Here is a 20,100-nt window from a genome sequence, read left to right on the forward strand (position 1 = left end):
TCAATACTTCAAAGATAATAGTAATCCTACAAAGCATGTGGATTCGACCGACACCTAAATTCAGTCTGGAAGAAAGGGTACATCCTATGAAGACTTTGATACTTCAAGGGCAGTCTATGGAAGGATAAGCTTAACTGCAACGAACAGAGTGAGACAGATGTTTGAAACAGCTGGATCCATCCCAAACTGCAGCAGGCCAGCTAAGGAGTGACATCACGAGAAATGGTGCAGCAGAGACTGGACCAGTGGCCTCCAGGCAGACGTGTCACAGAGGGGGTGCCAGAGACGAAATTCCGGGGATTCTTACAACCCACTCATCTACGAATCCAAGACATGTACCCCATTTCTTGTTCCAAAGAACATTTTAAGTCCTCAAGTGACAACAAAACAAAACAAAATACCCAAGAACTATCTTAAATACGGGTGAAATGAGTCACAGTTTTGTGTAGTTCCCTTCCATGGCTCAGGCAAAATGTGAGAAGAAATTCTGGGACAAGTTATAAGGAAAGAACTCGAGGGCTTAGCAATGAGACCAGAGAAAGAACATCAGCCTGGGCAATACCAAGCAGCAGCCTCGGGACAAATATGAAAAACTTCCTTTAAGGCTTGATGCAAAATCCCAGTTCTGTGCATAACCTCTCACCAGCTGGCCGGGGGTAGGGAGCTGCGTTGGAGCCAGGAGAATCTGTTGTTGACAACGTAGGAAATGGTGGCGGAAGGTCAGATGCTATTAGGAGATGGTGGTTCACATCCTGGGGATGGAGCTGTTGCTTGCAAGTGGTTTTGACAGAAATAGTTATTTCCTGGCTGACCAGCAGCCAAGTGTGTGGGCCAGAAATTCTCAAGAGATAAACAAGGGTCCCACCCCAAAGCATTCTCCCAGAGGCCTGCTCACTCAGACACCATGTTTCACCTGCAAGGTTGAAGACAAATAAAATCCCAGAGGGTCACTGACATTCAACTCATTTTATGTAAGTGATACTTGAAACCCACATCTGGAGTAAGGGAGAGGGGTTGAAACAGAACACTTAACGAAAGGGTGCACGAAGAGATAAGCTTTTCATTTTGCTGAGTTTCCATTACAGATTTAAATAAAAAGCAACCCCATAGGAAATATTATGTTAATTATATAAAAACCATGAAGGCCATTGCCACGAATCTACGAAGGGAAAACTGACCTTCTTCCAAGGTCTTCTATGAAGGAACTCAAGAGTCCCTCAATTCCTACAGGTATTAGTTGAGAACAACCCTGAACAGGAAACTTGAGAAACTTAAGCTTTGGTTTGAAGAACAGCCCATTGTCTCTTTATTGTCATGTGACTTGATTTTTTTTTTTTCTTTGAATTTCTTTTCGGAAGCTCTCTTGTCCTCCCGTCTGATTATGGTGCATGCTTGCTTCAGGGCTTTTGCGGGGTCCTTCTTGCCTTTTGGACCAATCTCAGATTCCTATGCAGCATGGAAAGCCCCTCCCTGCCCGCCGCCGCACCCAGGATCAGTCTGGACCCCGGCGTCTGCCCCACAGCACAGCCGTGTCCCCTGGGCCTGCCCGGAGCTCTCCCGTGGCTCACTTTCACTGTGGCTGGAATGCTCTCCATCCCCTCCAGCCAGTGCACTCCTCCTTTTCAACCCCGGTGGTGGTGGTGCGGGGGGGGGGGGGGTCTTGGTGGGGGAGGAGCAGTGACCCTTTCTGAGGTCTTGCCCAAATCCCCAGATGGAATTACTCTTCTCTGCGTGCAGAGGGATTTCTCATGCCATGTTAGCCTGTCCCAGCCTTGACACACATATTTATGGCTCATGTTGGATTATTAATTAAAACAAATAATATCTTATTCCTTCTGACAGTCTTCTGGACGACGCTCTTTAGGTTTGGATGGATTCAGGCTGCCTGTCCCTGCCCACAGGCTGAGCCATCTCCTACTGTATAAACTAGGCCCTAGGGCCTCAGCTTCACAGAAACCGTTTAGTATAAGGTCGGGCCCTATGGATGCTGCATATTTTAGCCCTTATGGTTATCTATAAATGCCCAGAGCCTGGCAAGTTCCTGATACTTAATAGTCCTAACGGGGAAGAAAAGCAGAATATGTTACCCCAAAATATGCCTCTTTGGCATAAGGATTGTTTTGAGAAACAGTGGACATGGGAAAATGTCTGAAGAGTTCCGTTTTGTAAAGGAAATTTGCATTCACAAATCCAATCTCCTTTTGTAACCCTGTCTCCCTTTCTGCATCAGGAAGAGCCGTGACTCCAAATCACAAGAGAATCTTATCAGTGGAAAAGGCACAACTTGACTCCAGATAACAAACCTCACCCCTGGTTACTGTGTTTTTCCTGTAACTTCCCTGTGACTGGTCTCACCACACGCTTCTTTCTTCTGTCTTCAACTGATGATGGTATTTAAGGTAGCAGTTCAGAGGACGCACAAGGTACACCCGTTAATAAACGGCATGTTTTCCTCTTGTTGTTTTGTCTTTCATTACAGGGGTCTCAGCCAAGGGCTCAGAAGGAGAGAGGTAAAATTGTATTTCTTCCCCTCCAACAGCGAACAGTGCTATGTATTAGCGTTAAGTACATTTCATGCGAGGTCTCGTTAGGTCACACATTCAAGGCCAAGACTTGGGTGAGGCTAGCAGGCACGTGGGGCACAAAATTTAAGGAAGTGCTCACTCTCAGCGTTGACAAGAGCCTTCTGTTGACGCGGCCTTCGCGTGGCCCTGACAACCAGTGCCTTCATCCACTACCGAACAGCCTTCTTGAGACAAAGTTCGCACGCTGTACAATTCACGCATTTCAAGTGCACAGTTCCGGGGCTGTTGGTGTATTCACAGGGTTGTGCAAACATCACAACCAACTTTAGAACTTTCTCATCACCCCCAAAAAACCCATGCCTGTTATCAGTCACTCCTCACGTCCCCCAGACTCCCAAGCTCTGTGCCACCATTGATCTACCTTCTGTCTGCAGATTTGCCTATTCCAGCCATTTTATGTAAAGAGAATCCCACAACATGTGGTCTTCTGTGACTGGTGTCTTTCACTCCCTGTAAGGTTTTCCAGGTTCATCTCTGTAGCCTCTATCTCTATTTTATTCTTTTTATTACCGAGTGACATTCCGTTGTATGGAAGACCACCATTTGTTTATCCATTCATCAGCTCATGGACATTTGGATTTTTTTTTTTTTTACTATTACGAATCATGCTGTTATGAACACCTGTGCAGATGTATGTTTTCATTTCTCTTGGGTCTATAGGCTAGAATTGCTGGGTGAAATGGTAACTCTGTGTTTAACATTTTGAGAAACTGCTAGACCATTTTCCAAAGGGGCTGCACCATTTGCTGAAAAATTGCCAGCAATTGTCCGGATTCTCCGCGTCCTCACTGTACTTGTTAGTCTCCACCTGTTTTTGTAACTGTCTCCCAGGCAGGTGAGAAGTGGTATCTCACTGTGGTTTTGACTTGCGTGCCCTTAATGCAAATGAGGTTAAGCATCTCTTTATGTGATTATTGGCCATTTGTCTATCTTCGGAGAAATATCTACTTAGATCTTTTACCCATTTTCTAAAAGTATTCTGTTTTCTTGAGGTATAACTAACAGAGTTGTAAGATTTAAACTGTAAATCACAATTGCACATTATGCACACAAGGTACATGGGTGTGTAATGTGAACACACTGTGCAAAGATTCACCCCATCTAGTTAAAGGGCACACCCGTCACCTCATGTATTTATCTTCCCTCCCATTTCTTTTAATTGGGTTATTTGTCTTATTACTGAGTTGTAACAGATCTTTGTATGTTCTGGATACAAGTCCTATCAGACATGATTTGCTAGCATTTTCTCCAATCCTGTAGATATCTTTTCATTTTTTACAGTGCCCTTTCAAGTACACAAAAATTTTTAAAAAAATATTTTATTTATTTATTTGACAGAGAGACACAGTGAGAGAGAGAACACAAGCAACGGGAGAGGGGGAAGCAGGCTTCCTGCCGAGCAGGGAGCCTGACATAGGGCTCAATCCCAGCACCCTGGGATCATGACCTGAGCCCAAGGCAGACACTCAACTGACTGAACCATCCAGTTATCCCTAAGCACAAAAAAATTTTTTTTTCAAATATTATTTATTTATTTGACCCAGAGAGAGAGAGAGAGAGATCACAAGTAGGCAGAGAGGCAGGCAAAGAGAGAGGGGGAAGCAGGCTCCCTGCTGAGCAGAGAGCCTGACGTCAGTGGGGCTCGATCCCAGGACCCTGAGATCATGACTGAGGGGAAGGCAGAGGCTTAACCCACTGAGCCACCCAGGTGCCACCAAATTTTTAAATTTTAATTCAATCCGGTTTATTTTTTCTTGTGTTACTTATGCTTTTGGTCTTCTATTCAAGAAGACCTTGCCTCACCCAAGGTCAGAAAGAGGCACTCTTATGTTTTCTTCTAAGTATTTTATAGCTTTAGCTCTTGCATTTAGGTAAGTGACCCACTGGGGTTAATTCCTATGTGACCTCCTTAAACACTGTATTCCAGATGACTCGACTCATTTCACCCTGGGACTGCCCTGCTTTCAACAATTCCCTGAAATCAATAAGAATATTATCTCCATTTATAGATACTTAAATTAAGGCTGGGGTAGTGAAATACTTTGTCCCATGTCACACAGTGAGTGATGGAGATACAATTTGTACCCAGCTCTGTGCTGGAACCCTTACATTGGTTTCTTGGTTTATACTGATGGGCTCGTGAATGAATACAGAACTGACAAAAAGCTAAATTCCAATTTATGATATAGTCTCCATTCACCCGTTAAATAACAAAAATTCAACTGAGGACCTTTGAAGATCTAATTGGCCTTGTTAAGCAATTCATGAATTGGGCGGAATCCCATCTAGCCAAAGGAAAGGAGTTCCACGGAGCTGCAGAAAGGGAATGGTTTTTACAGGCAGCAAGGGATGCACTGTTCCAGGCCAGGTCGGCCTTCTAAGGGGAGTGGGAAGAGTCTAGCAGAAATTTCCTAGAGCTGATCAGGAAATCCCAGGTGGGCTGGCTACAGGCTGCATTCCTGGCGTGGAGGAGGCTGGGCGGAACCGCACCAGGGGTGTTAAGTCTTGTTTTGTTGCTGTGGGGCTCTTAACATGAGGGACTCCATTTGGGGCCTCTGGTTTTCATTTGAACACAGCTATGGAACTGTGGAAGAACATCCTTAGCTGCTATTTCCTCAGAAATAAAAATAGCTTGAATTACAGACATAGAGTAGATGAGACCTCTGCGTTGTCCAGACTGTATTTGCGGTTGAGGATTTACCCTGTCAGCGCCACAGGAGAAGGGACGGAGGGCAGCTGAAGACCATGAGAGTTACAGTTTAACAAATCCCATGCAGCGCATCTGTTGTGTGGATTCCGTGATGTTTGATGATACCTTTTTGTTGTCCAGATACTGGGGTATCATGTTGAAATGTATGAAAAGAAATCCATACTTGGACATAGCCTAGTGAAGTGTTACAAACATCGCCGTATAGAGAGACTGAACTCTTAACAGTAAAACAAAAAACAGATTCTCTACAAAGGAACAACAAAGTCAGGTTTACTCGGAGGGGTGAAAAAGGGATTTCCAGGTATGAGGGAAACAGAAAAACTAAATTCCTGACATACCACAGGCACTTAGTAAATATTGGGGTTTTTGTTGTCGTTGTTTTTTAAATTTTTTTGTTTGTTTATTTATTTATTTAAACTTTCGTTAAATAAATGTGTTCGCTTATATGCAAGTTCTCAGAAAGTATGCAACTCAGTTAGCTTTCCTAAAGAAGCTGCTTTAACTAGGACAGTAAAAATTGTTGCGTGGATGTCCTGCTGAGAACTGTTCATCTTCTGCTGTCTGTTCCTAGACCTCATGGCTTCTTCTTCCCTTCTCTGGGGGAGGGCATCCTCTAGAACACTAGTTCTCAACCTATTAGGTTTCAAGGCTCTTACACTCTTGCAAATTACTAAGGACACTCCCAAAGAGCTTTTGTTTCTGTGAGTGACATCTATTCTTTTTTTTTTTTTTTTACACAGTACAAGGCTTTTTATTCACCAATAAGCTAAAAGTCTATGTCTAGATGTTTCCTTCTTTTGCACGATTCATTTGTTTCACTAGGGAGCAAAACCCTGCAAGGGGCAGCTTCACATAGTCTTCAGACTCAGACCCATCTTAATCTTGACTAATCTGGAAGTAACTAATCTGGAAGCAACCACACAAAGCCAATCAGAAAGATCGTCCTTCTTCAGAAACAACTGTGATTTTATTCTTGAAGCATTCAATGTGAACAACATTCCCCATATTTCCAGTTTTACCATTGACTTTAACCTTCTCCTGTGGAAACTGTTCAAGACTTCCAGAATCAAAAATGCCGTTTTTTACTGGGTGGGTAAGGTCCAAATTAAATTTCCAAGTCGACTTCTTCTGCTTCTTGTCTTTCAGCACCATCTTGAAAGCTGGCTTGACGAGAGAAAGCTACATCTCTCGTCTATTAATTATTATGTGTTTAGTTATTAATTTTTATGTGTTTAGAAGTTAAAACTGAGAAACTTAAAAATATTCATGCATTTATTCAAAATAAGGATAATGAACATATTACATGTTCAAATCTCCAAAAACTGGAGAGACACGTCTTATTGTTTTACATTTCGGCAAATCTCTTTAATGTCTGGTTGAATAAAGGAGAGCTGGATTCTCATATCTGCTTCTGCATTCCGCTGTAACATCAAATCCCATGTAGCTTCAGAAAACCCTACTCTGCGCTCATGAGAGAATAAGGGGGAAACACAGGTGACATCTCAGTATGGTAATGAAAACAGTTTGCCCTAGTGGACCCCCTGATAAAGCCTTAGAAATCCCTAGGTGTCTCTGAATCACACCTTGAGAACCACTGCTCTAGCAACTTCCTGAAAAAAGACAAAAGTAAATTTTTTGAAGACTTGCAAATCTACAAGGTTGTTTTTCTACTTGCACTTGATTACTAGGTTGTTGCTTTCTGCCTCAAGGGTCACTGGCATGATGTTTAGGGCCATTCTCATTGCAATTCTTTCTACACGGCCCATTCTTCATCACTTGAAGCTTTTAGGATTCTCTCCTTGTTTCCAGTTTTCATTGCATTTGTTCTTTCAATCTTCAAAGTTATCTCTTTCCTTTCTGTGAAACTTTCTTGCATTAATAATTCCATTATTTCTTCTCTTCCATTTCCTCTTGTTTTCCTTCTCAAACTTTCATTATTCAGTATGTGATCTCTTGGTTGGATCCTCACATTTTCTCTAATTTCAATCTCTTGTTTTACTCTCTGCACAATTTCTTCAATATTATATTCTAGCTCTTCTGTTTTCATTTTAGTCTTTGTGTTCTTTTAATTTCTGAAAGTAACATTACTTTCAATTAAATTTTTTCTTCCTGCTATCTACCTTATATCTTTCTCTAAGTTCCTTCATCAAATATACTTTTTTTAGAGCCTTTCCTCAAATGGCCAGTGATCCCTGGCTGTCCACTTTCAGAGTGGGACATTAAACAACTGGACAGCAGGGAGTGTTGAGTGGCGGGTCTCCCTGAGACTGGTGAGCACGGACTGAGCCGATTCACTGGGAGATCTGCACCTGTGAGCATCTGCAGACCTTTACTCCTGGCTGGTTGACAGGAATCCTCCCATTTCCCCCTGGGAGGGTACAAACTTGTGCTCCAGCTTCTTGAGAGGAGCAGAGAATGAAACTGGGGTCTGGGAAACAAAAGTGAAAATAAACTTTTGGGACTTCATCAAGATCAAAGGCTTCTGCACAGCAAAGGAAACAGTCAACAAAACAAAGAGGCAACCCATGGAATGGAAGAATGTAATGCCAATGATAGTACAGACAAAGGGCTAATATCCAAGATCTATAAAGAAATCCTCAAACTCAACACTTACAAAACAGATAATCATGTTAAAAAAGGGGGAAAAGACATGAACAGACACTTCTCCAAAGAAGACATACAAATGTCTTCTTTTGGCTAACAGACACATGGAAAAATGTTCATCATCATTAGCCATCAGAGAGATTCAAATCAAAACCACATTGAGAAAAACCAAAACCACCTGACACCAGTTAGAATGTCCAAAATTAACAAGACAGGAAACAACATGTGTTGGAGAGGATGTGGAGAAAGGGGAACTCTCTTACACTATTGGTGGAAATGCAAGTTGGTATAACCACTTTGGAAAACAGTGTGGATATTCCTCAAGAAATTAAAAATAGAGATTTCCTATGACCCTGAAATGGCACTAATGGGTATTTATCCCAAAGATACAGATGTAGTGAAAAGAAGGGCCATCTGTACCCCAATGTTCATAGCAACAATGGCCACAGTCACCAAACTATGGAAAGAACCAAGATGCCCTTCAACAGATGAATGGATAAAGAAGAGGTGGTCCATATATACAATGGAATATTATGCCTCCATCAGAAAGGATGAATACCCAACTTTTGTATCAACATGAATGGGACTGGAGGAGATTGTGCTGAGTGAAATAAGTCAAGCAGAAAGAATCAATTATCATATGGTTTCACTTACTTGTGGAGCATAAGGAGTAATATGGAGGACATTGGAAGAAGGAGAGGAGAAGTGAGTTGGGGGAAATTGGAGGGGGAGACGAACCATGAGAGACTGTGGACTCTGAGAAACAAACTGAGGGGTATGGAGGGGAGGGGGGTGGGGGGCTGGGTAAGCCTGGTGGTGGGTATTAAGGAGGATATGTGTTGCATGGAGCACTGGGTGTGGTGCATAAACAATGAATTCTGGAACACTGAAAAGAAATTAAATTAAATTTAATTTAATTTAAAAAAAGAATTCCTTTTTCAGAAAGGAACAGATAAATGCATGCTCCATCTACTGCATTTACCTGGAAGTCAGCTGCAAGTCTATTCATGCTTTAAAAACAATATAAAAAATCTGTTCCTGAATTTTATAGGTTTCTCCATGGATCTTTGTCTTTATACTTGAAGTCAGAATCCTTATTTAGTGTATCTTAGCTCTCCAGCATTTATTCTGGCCATAATCTGTTTGCAAAATTCTATTACTACATAACAGAAATCAAAGTCATTACTTATGTCTTTCAAAGAGTAGAAAAGACTTAATTTTGTCTCTTATTTTATAGAATTTATATTTTCAACAGTAAGATATAAGATGGTTTTTTTGGAAAGTTTGATAATCTCTGAGGACATAGAAGAAGAGACTCAAGGTTTAAGTCATATTCCGGGAGTAGTGCGGACAGTTAAGACATTAAATATTGCTTTAGAAGGTTTATGGAAAAGCAGAGAGGCATGATACTTTGTAGATGGGAAACACACACACACACACACACACAACAGAGGAAAGGAAAGGTTAAATGACTTAGCAAAAAATCACACTTTTGTGTTAATGGGGCTCAGATTTAAAAACTTTTGTTTTTAAGTATCTAGTTTCATGCCTTTTTTTTTTTTTCTTGACCTAGATGAACCTTCTGCTTACACACTTATTTAAGGAGCCCCAGTGGGAAGGCCCTAGCAGGTTTTGACAGAATTTATTTCACATACCCGGCTAAAAATACAAAAATTTCATGCTTTTAACCAAGAATTGCTTACCTTTCTTAAATAGCTACGTAAGTCATCCCTAGAGAAGTCACTTTTCATCAAAGGCACACAGTTCTACTATAAAAGACATTACCATTTTAATGAATATGTCTTTTTCCTGAACTGACCAATTAGTACATAATGCATGTAGCTGCTAAATCTATCTTTATAGGAATGAAAAGAACACTATATTCTCAGAAGGTTAGCCTGGAATGCAATGTGAGCAAATCCTTTTAAGACCAGGTCTGTGCGGAATATATTACGGTTGCCCCCCTTTGTTAATATGCTGCCTTTTAAAGAGTCCATATAAAGAATTTGAGGATTGTATGTACTACAAAAATGCAGGGTGGCTATCAGTCCTAGAAAAAAGTAAATATGAATCCTTCTCGGATTGTACTACATGGATTTGTCAGACGGATGTTGTGCCTTTTGGTGTCAGATTACCTTGATTCTGAGAACATTTCCTACTGATTTCATACCTTCTGTCTTATAAACATCTGTTTTACTTAATCTTCTTCCTACAATTTCTTGTGCTTTCTCTCAACCTACATTTCGTGCTCAGAAAGCAACCCTCCTTTCATACCCTTTCCTCCTGCTGCCCAAGTCGCTCCAAAATCCCCTGTTCTGCCAAGTATCCTTTATCTACCATTTCACTGTGGAGCTTGTCTTCTCTTTGCATGGAAAGTTAACTTTTTCTTTAGTTATTATTTTTTTAGTGCATGACTAATAAATCTTCCCCAGAGCAGTATTGCTCTCATTGTTTCATTTCTCACAACAAAAGCTTAGAAGTCATTTAAATACAGTCACCTAAATCTGCTTTTAAGGCTTCTATTGGATCTCAACAATGGTTTTGACGTCTAGCCTATCTTCTAGATCCGCTCCCAGAGCTAGGGTCATTGAGTCCCCACCTGCGTGCTCAGGATTGCTTGTCTTGTGGACTCAACACTGAATCACCCAGCCACCAAGGTGACTTTATGGGGACATTTTGGTACTCATGGTTGGGTTCCTCTATCATTCCCAAGGCCCAATTCCTCCTTCATGTGTCTCAATCCTGGTAACTGGGTTTCTCTTTGTCTTTAAAACCCACTCTGTCTCAAGTGCTCTAAGACATATTCCTGACATTCTCCCTGACCCCTTCTCTATCCAGTGGTGGTTTCTATCTAGTATCCCAGTGTCCTCCCCGACTGAGACCCTGCCATGTTTTTCTGCCAGGCCACCTCCTAGGAATGGAGCTGGTTCTTAAACACCGGTTGTGTAGCTGGGCCCAACCGCAGATCTCCATCAAGATGAATCCTGCATGACTCCTCCCAGATCCAGTTCCTACACTACACCTCCATGCTGGGAGCTCCATTACTCTGTTGAGAATATTTCTTTCTCTAGATTGAATTCTTTTTTAATTGCTATATCTCTTGAACCCTGCACATGGCTCATAAAAAGAAAGAGAGGTAGAAAGGAAGGAAATGAACATTTATTGCATACCTTTTATTTGACCCAAAAGGCGCTAGACACCGTCACATACAATTAATGAAATCTTTTGTTCCCACAAGAATTTTGTGAAATAGCTATTGTTTTCATCTCACAGGGAAAAAGGCGGTAGGGGGAGCCCCAAATGAGCAACTTGACTCTGCACTGAGTTAGAGGCTGACCTAGGAATCAAGCCTGGGTCTTCTGCTTCTGAATCTCTGTGATGGTCTCAGTATACCAGGCTGCAATCTGGCAGTGTGGCCAATTCAAGTTTTATATTCTACACATCCCTGCTTCTCTGTTCTACGTTATTTGATGTTTGCTATTAAGGAGAATGAAGACAGTGCATAAAATGTGATTATGGGTGATGAAATGGAAAGCCAGTCTCATTATTTTATGGTCACAACTCATGCTGAAAGTTTTGGTGATGATGACAAGGAACACGTGTGTTCAATAGGGGAGACAAGACATCGCTTAACTACTAATGGTTAGAACGTAGGAAGACATCTTTCAGAGTTGCTCAGCACGGATACTCAAGAGAGTATTTTAATTATGGTATGGGTTTCTAAATTATTTCCCTTGGACCATTAAGAAAGATATAAATCATTAAACATGATTAATGGAATCCACAAAATTCTCAAAGTAGAGCAACAACTCTGTTGACTGACATTTATTTTAAATAAGAGGAAGCATCTGTAATGGCAAAACCCGAATTAAAATGCCATCAGCAGCATTAGTAAACATCGGTCCTGTTCTTCTTTTTCACTAATGCTGTGTTTATTTATTCATTATCTTATGAAGCTCTTAGGGAAATTAACTGGGGGGTATCTCAATGAGAAATGACGGAAAGTCTCATGGAATGTCCTCCGGGAAGGGCAACACCCTTTCGACCAGTGCAGATTAAAACAGTAAAACAGAGTCTTGCTTTCTCTTCTATGGTGTCTGCCGTGGATCTGGCCATTCCTGAGTCTTTCCTGAGTGGACAATGGGTGAGATGGAGTTATGGGACTGTCTTCACATTACATCAAAATCACTCACAATTCAGCCAAGTTTTAATCAGAAAATTAGTTAATTGAGTTGGAGAAAAATGAAAAAAAATTTTTTTGGATGTACCAATTGTGTATGACATGAAAGGGCATGTTTAGATGAAAACAATTATGAAACAGACACACTGGATCACTTGGAAGGTCAAAGAACTCCCGAGAGGTTGGTATTATTAATGTGACAACTTCTGCTATCTAGCCCTTGGTGGAGTGGACACTGAAATATTTTTCGAATGAATGAAACCACTTGGGCCAGAGGACAGTCTTAATAATTGCATTAACTTTGGAATTAAGTTGATGTTCATGCCAGTTTGTCTCTGGGGTGGCTTCAGAATCTAACTTGAATGCAAAGTGACCTCAGGACAGCCTCTGGCCTGATGCTGGGTGTGTCTTGGTCTCTTCCAGATCTTTTGGCCAACGGGCTGGATAGGGCCCTCTTGGAATAACATCTGTCTGCTTTCAACGGGCTGGATAGGGCCTTCTTGGAATAACATCTGTCTGCTTTCAACAGGCTAGATAGGGCCCTCTTGGAATAACATCTGTCTGCTTTCAATCCCAGTGATAAACTTGAACAAGGACAGTAGATGTGGAAGCACGAAGAGTGAGTTATACACATCTTTTCGTAGGGACATTCTGCTAAATGTTAGGCTTTCTTCATGGGATGGAGGTGGATTAGGGAAAACTAGGAAGAGTGCACCCTGGGACAATGTAGAAACAAGTTCTTCTCTCTTGGCAAAAAGAAAAGAGACAATTTATATAAAAGGAGCTAACAAAGAGCCTGGAACATAGAGCAGACATTAAATAAGTATTAGTTCCTTTCATTTCCCTTCTTGACAAAGTATGCCTAGAACATCTTTTGGGTGGTTGTGTGTGTGTGTGTGTGTGTGTGTGTGTGTGTGTGTGTGTGTTTGGAGGAGGGTGTTAGGTAGGGAGAGAACAAAATAATTATATTCCCAAAATAGCATATGTGATAGGACAATATACTGAGTATATATTTGGTGCCGTCCTCACATTCCCTTTTAACCTCACTTTGGGAATTAACTAGGCAAGCCACACATACCTCCTTCCTAGAAAAACTCCTCAGGGAAGGTATGATTTAGGCTTTGAGTGTCACAGTTGACATCTGAAGACCCTAGCAGGGACAATGGGTTTGGAATAAAGGCAGGAGAGGGTTGAATTGCAAGATCCTGGATCTTTTTAAATGTCAAGAGCAGAATGTTGACCTAAATATCCTCAATATCTAGCAGTGTTCCAGAATTGATGGGAGGTCAGGACAAGGAAGCAAATTCCCCAGCCTGGGGGACTGAGGAGCACGTGAGACAAAAGGCAAGAGAAAGAGATGCTGATGGGTGTCTCTCACGAAAGGATAGTTTCAGGCGCCAAGCAGAGGCGGGTGATGGGTGACGGGTGCCTCCTGTATATTCGGAGATCTGAAGACAGACCTGGAAGTTGGCATGTGACCTAAATCATGTGTCATCAAGGCATGGAAGCAGCAGAGCACCCCAATTCTCCCAGGCCCATGGGCTGTGAAGAAGGTACAAATACTAGTGAGCACAGAGAGTGGGTTGAGTTGAATGAGTCCCACACTTGAGAGGAGGTTGTGCAATGACCCGATACCCCAGCATTTCATGTCGGACGACCCTGCCTTAGCACATGCTTCCCCAGGCAGACAAACACGACTAACGTTCAAAGCCAGTGCTCCCAGAACTCACTATAGACAAAAACCATGATGCCAGGACTTCAAATTAACCTCAAGGAAAAGAGGACTAAGAGAAAGAATCCTTAAAACTGACAAGGTTTACCACCAGGTACATTGGGGCCATGAAATAGAAACTCCATTTAGTTATTTTTAAAAAGTGGGGAGGGGCACCTGGGTGGCTCAGTGGGTTAAGCCTCTACCTTTGGCTCGGGTCATGATCTCAGTGTCCTGGGATCGACCCCTGCATCAGGCTCTCTGCTTGGCAGGGAGCCTGCTTCCTCCCCTCTCTCTGCCTAGTTGTGATCTTTCTCTCTGTCAAAAAGAAGAGTGTGTCTCTCACACTCTTAAGTGTGCACAGTTTAAAAAATATGTACAAATATGTGCAAATGTGCAAGAGTGGGATGGCCAGGTGGGGGGGGGTGCATTGGAGAATGGAGGAGAAAATCAGAATTTTGTTTCTTCTTCAGCACTGAAGAAAAGTTAAGAGGGCCAGATGTCTGTAAGCGATGGTGGGCACTGGGCCAGTTTGGAGGGCTCCTGCTCCCATCTAAACACAAAACATCTGACAAACACTAAGTGGATGAAATTATCCATGGGGCCATTTTTAAAATAAGAGAATGTTTCTTCCCAGCTCAAAGGCTGTGTCCTGACGACTGTGTTTCAGACAGTTTACCGCTTCTCATAAAGACAGGATCAGCCCTGAGTGCTATGAAATTCCTCTCCCGAATCTGCCTTCTCATAGTTGACCTGAAACTATTTCTCTCATCCTTTGTATTAGAAACAGCTTCCCCCATGCTTTCATAACTTGGGGTTTTAAAAAAATTAGTTGAAATTGCTGTTTCAGGCAGGAAGTCCACCTTGGGTGGGGCCTCAGAGCAGAGTGGGGCCATCAGGAGACCTCGGGGCAACAAGGATATTTCATTTGGTAAAAGTGAAACATGACCTAACCACACACTAAGATCAAGGAAAACCACAAGAGAAGATGAACATCTCTCAAAGGCCATGGGATTTCAGCCAGTTAAATATTTATTATTTTCTTTCCAATGCATTGATTTCTTCATTCTCATGCTAGTACAAATTTCTTTCTTGCCCTTTATGTAACAGTTTGAGCAAAAATAAATCACTCTCAGCCTGTCTGATGATTTCTCCAGAGGTGGTATGTTCTGGTGCAAACAGCCCTGAGGTAAGAGGCAGATCAAGGTCCCGGGTTCAGTGTCACCCCTTACGAGATTTGGGGCAAATTCCCCAGTGTACAGTCTGTTCTACCTGTCATAACAAAAGACCATAGACTTGGCTGGAATAACAGAAGTGAATTTTCTCACAGTTTGGAAGGCTGGAAGTCAGGACACCAGGGTGGTTGGCTTCTGGTGAGAGCTTTCTCTGGGCTGGTACAGGCCGCCTTCCTGCTATGTGCTCACATGGCAGAGAGGAAGCTAGGTCTCCCTTCCTCTTCTCACAAGGCCACCAATCCTATCAGATTAGGACTCTACCCTGATGACCTCATTTAACCATAATTACCTCCTAAAAACCCTATATTCAAATATAGTCACATTGGGGATTAAAGTTTCAACATATGAAATTGGGGGGGTATATAATTCAGTCCATAGGACCTCGTATCTTGTTTCTTCATCTAAAATAAGCTCAAAGGGTAAAAGAGTAAATGCGCTAACTAATGTGTATGAAAGTTCTTTGCAAATTATAAAATCCCTTGCAAATGGATGATATTAATTAATAAAAACTGTAATATATGGAAGAAAAACACTGTCAGTAGAAAGGCCAACATATTTCTGATTTCTGAGTCAGGACATTTGAAAAATCCCTTAACTGCGTATCTCGGTCTAGGCAAATTGAAACAGCAATGTCCTAAAATAGACCACCTCGATGAATGCGTAATCGTTTTAACTGATAATGAAATATTTGTTCTTGTCTAAACAATTAGCTTCAGGGTAACTAATAATTACATCCTGCATCTCTTCTAAATTGCATTCCACAAGTGAATATTGAATTACTATCCTAATAATACGTTTAAACATCACTAATAACCCCAGCCAACACAACTGAAAACCATCCGCAGTAGCCTGCACTTGCCTTAAGTGTCTGATTTACATAAATAATACCCAAAATTAAAAGCTTTGCCCTTTTAATCTCCTTAACTATTATTCATTATTTTTGAATATTGGAGACATAACCTGTGCTATGTAAAATAATAAAAATATTACACCAGCATGAAGACTTAGAATTTAATCAGAAGAGCAAACAGTTCACGTAGGTCTGAAGCATGGCTGTCAGACTTTGTACCTTTCCTTCTTCAGGGGTTAGCTGTTCTTAGATCTGCTTCCCCATGGTGACCTCAGCAACTGCGAATAGTATTACACACAGCATTGCTGCTTTTGGAGATCTGTACTCAGATCCACCAACTTCCTGTTTCTGGGTTAGTCAGTATGGTAATAGGGGACAGACATTCTTCTCAAAGAAAGTGTCTCTCCCTCTCCTGGACCGCAAGGGAAAAATTCTTCCCCAGACACGGGCCACTCTGATCTCTCATGCTGTAGAGACAACTGACCATGTTTATAATAATGATAATAACAACGAACTATGAAAAAGCAGTTATTTTTAAGCTGAAGTTTGTGACTGGCTTTATGGGATCTGTAAATTAGTTACATGGAATGGTCTCTCAAAAGGTCTGTGACTAAAAACGTCTGAAGTCACAGAAAGAAATGTTGGTTAATGGTGTGCATCTTAAGTTACGAAGTTCAGTACACAGTTAAGAAGTATGTGCTGCTTTCCCATGGGACTTTCTTCAATATATTGTATCGTTAATGGCGACACGACAAAAGAAAACTGGAACATACTCTTACAATGGGGAAGTCACTATACTTAATGGCATAGAAAATACAAATGTGAACGAAGCATGTGGTCCTGCACCCTCCAGGGTCATACAATCTTACAGAAGAATTAAGAAATTTATAAAAACAATAGTAAAACAAAGCCGACTGTGAAAAGGCCATAGAGTAGGCATAAAGGAGTTCCTTTTTTTTATTTGAAAGAGAGACAGACAGACAGCCATGATTGCAGGAGTAGGGGGAGGGGCAGTGGGAGAGGGAGAAGCAGGCTCCCTGCTGAGCAGGGGGCTTGATGCCAGGAGCCTGAATCACAACCTGAGTAGGGCTCGGACCTGAGCCAATGGCAGACACTTTGCTAAGAGCCACTCAGGCGCCCTGGCATGGAGGAATTCTTAAGGAAACTGTCAATGAGATTAAACTCCATGGAGGAAGTAGTATTTGGACCAAGCTGTGAAAAATAAATGGAATTTCCCCAGGGTTAATTCGGGGAAGAACATTCTAAACAGGAGGAATAGCTTAAATAAACGTGGGGGAGGGAAAGCAAGAGGTGAATTCAGACCATGGATTCGAGGAGCAATGGGAAACACATGATTAGTTATTGAGTATTTTGGATCACAGACGACGGTGAAATGTCATTTAGAAGGGAGAAGAGTAAATTAAAAATCTGTCACAACAGTCCAGATTGAAAAGAAATGGCGCCCGAAGTCAGATATGATCCTTAGGACGGGAAATCACGGTGGGGAAGCATGCTCTGTGTAGGTTCCAGCATTAAATATCTAAGAGACCCGTGAGGCAGGGAAGGGCACTGGGAACACATGGGGCTTAACATGTATGAAATGTGTCAGAAGTTTTTTTGTTTTTTGGTTTTTTTTTTTAAAGATTTTATTTATTTATTTGACAGGGAGAGAGAAATCACAGGCTGAGAGGCAGAGAGGGGGAACAGGCTCCCCGCCAAGCAGAGAGCCCGATGCGGGGCTCCATCCCAGGACCCTGAGATCATGACCTGAGCTGAAGGCAGAGGTTTTAACCCACTGAGCCACCCAGGTGCCCTGGGAGTACAGTTTTTATGGAGGGAGTTGTATTTGACCCCATACGTAGAAAGTGATCTTTTTTTTTTTTTTTTTTGATCATTAACTACTTTCTATAATGTCACTAGACTGCATTAATTAATTAATGGGGGTATTAACCCCATGTAGGGAACTGGGGAGGGACCCCCACTGAGGAGGTGGAGAGGGGAGCCTTACCCTCATATGGAGAGGTGTAGGCGCCATTGCCTGCTTGAGAAGGTCAAAGGGAAAGAGGGGTGGAGAGGGAGGTACTGCCTCTGAGAACAGGAGAGGCTGGTGCAGAGACAGAAGAGCTGAAGAAAGTTGAGGAGAGAGTGAGAGAGTCGGGAGAGAAGAAAGATGTTGAGAATTCTTCAATGAGGATCAAGATCCATAATATCATGATACATCATATTTATCTTCATGTGAAATCTGTTCTTTGATAGAGACTAGATTAATCATCAGAAACGTAAAGGAATGAAAAGAATCAGAATAGCCACTAAATATCCCACAGCAAAGACCATCAGTAATTCCCAAGTACTGGAGAGGCTTAGCAGAGCTTAATAGAGTACCTGTTCAGTGGTGGGAGTCTCCAAGGGCCCCAGCCTCTGATCTCTTCCTGCATGACTCAGCATCCCCGGAGCAGCGAGAGCCAGGCGCACAAAGGGCCTGCCCTGGGGGCGGGGAGGGGGTGCTGGCAGAAGGCCAAGCAGCAGGAGGTCCGTCGGGTCCCCTCCCAGCGGAGAGGAACGTGCGCCCAGAATGGGCCGTGCTTATCTCACATGAATTGGCCCTGTGTCTGGGGCTTGACTGTGAACTTCCGGAGATGGTGCATCGCAGAGATGAAGAGCCCAGGTTTCAGGGCGAGGCCTGAGGGGGTTGAGAATCACACCTCAGGGAGACACTCAGAAGGCAGCAACAGCGACCCCTGGAGGTGGGATTTCTGGATGCCCACGACCAAGAACTAACGACCAGAGCCCATTTGCTTCCGGTCGGCTGCCGCTGAACAAGTCAGTATGACACCATTTAAAATAAAATAAATGCAATAGGTAATAAGTGTCCTATGAATATCCCTGAGAAGCATATGTTACAGAACGAAGGAAGCTTCTTTAATGTTACTGTTGTTGTTGAAAGTCTAAATAAATATAGATACATATTTGCCCATACATAACGAAGCGTTCAACTTCAATCCACAGGAATGTAAAAAAAACCATGTAAGTGTTTTGATGAGTGCCAAGGCGACTTGCTATGTCTTTCAAATATTCATTATCTAACGTCTTAAAGAGAAAAAAATGCAATCTCCTTCCAAAGCCATGTTGCAGTCTGGATGACTCTAAATACATAATTTTAGTTGGAAAATGTACAGTTTCTCTTTGCTCAAGGAACTGTACTCATAATTTGTGTTTTGCTGTTTTTTTTTTTTGCCCAAGGCTAAAAATTAATAGGGAAAAAATTGAGAGCAAAGAGGTTAATATCTAGCTTATTGAGGGAATGACTTACTCATTTCATGGGAATAATTTACATCAAAGGCCACTAATCTTAACATTAAATATTAAAGAAATAGAACAGTCAGCTAAAAACAAAAGCAAGTCTTTTCACAGGTATCTTTTCAAATACCTGTGATAAATCAGAAAGAGGACAAAGAACCCATCAATATCTTATTTCATAAAGGATGAAATAATTATTTTTTCTTACTTTTGAATTAAGACTTTTTACTCTTAAAAAACTGTGTTACTGTGGTATGTTTACATATAATAAAATGCAAATGTGTTTTAAGCATGTAGTTTGATCAGTTTGGGCAAATGTATGTATCTGTAATCACTACCACAATCTCGATAAAGAATATTTCTATCCCATCAAAATGTCCCTAGTCTATTTGCAGCTAATTCCCTCCCTACCCACTGCCCAGAGCAAGCCCTATTCTGCTTTCTGATGGACTATTGATTTTGCCTGCTCGAGAATTTCACATAAAGGGAATCATATAGGATATATTCTTTTCTTGTGGCTTCTTTCACTAAGTATAATGTTTGTATTTATCAATAATTCATTTCTTTTTCTTTTATTGCAAAGTAGTATTCCACTGTATGCTTGTATCGAATGTGTTCACCCATTCATCTGTTTGGAGGACAGTTGAGCCCTTTACGCTTGGGGGTCTTAGGAATAAAACTGCAATGAAGATTTGAGTCCCAATCTTTCAGTGGACATGTGGTTTCTTTACTCGTGGGTAAATTCCTAAGTGGAACTGTCTGGATGCTGGATGTGTGGAAAGTGTACATTTGACTGTATAAGAGCCAAGCAGTTTTCCAAAATAACTGTACCATTGTTACATTCCAACCAGCAATGTAGGAAGTTGTAGTTCCTCTACATTTTTGCTAATGTCACTAATGATGTCTTTCCTTTTTTCTTTCTTTCCTT

General features: G+C 41.7%; 1 long non-coding RNA gene across 1 annotated transcript in view; it reads right to left on the bottom strand.

The window, feature by feature from the left end:
- Window positions 1-18,341, bottom strand: part of LOC132013118 (uncharacterized) — a 68,822-nt gene extending 50,481 nt beyond the window's left edge. Inside the window, exon 1 of the long non-coding RNA XR_009402881.1 lies at window positions 18,258-18,341. This is a non-coding gene — a long non-coding RNA (uncharacterized LOC132013118). The remainder of the gene's footprint in view (window positions 1-18,257) is intronic.
- Window positions 18,342-20,100: the final 1,759 nt, after the last annotated feature.

The sequence above is a fragment of the Mustela nigripes genome, chromosome 1 (assembly GCF_022355385.1).
Source record: "Mustela nigripes isolate SB6536 chromosome 1, MUSNIG.SB6536, whole genome shotgun sequence".
NCBI lineage: Eukaryota > Metazoa > Chordata > Mammalia > Carnivora > Mustelidae > Mustela > Mustela nigripes.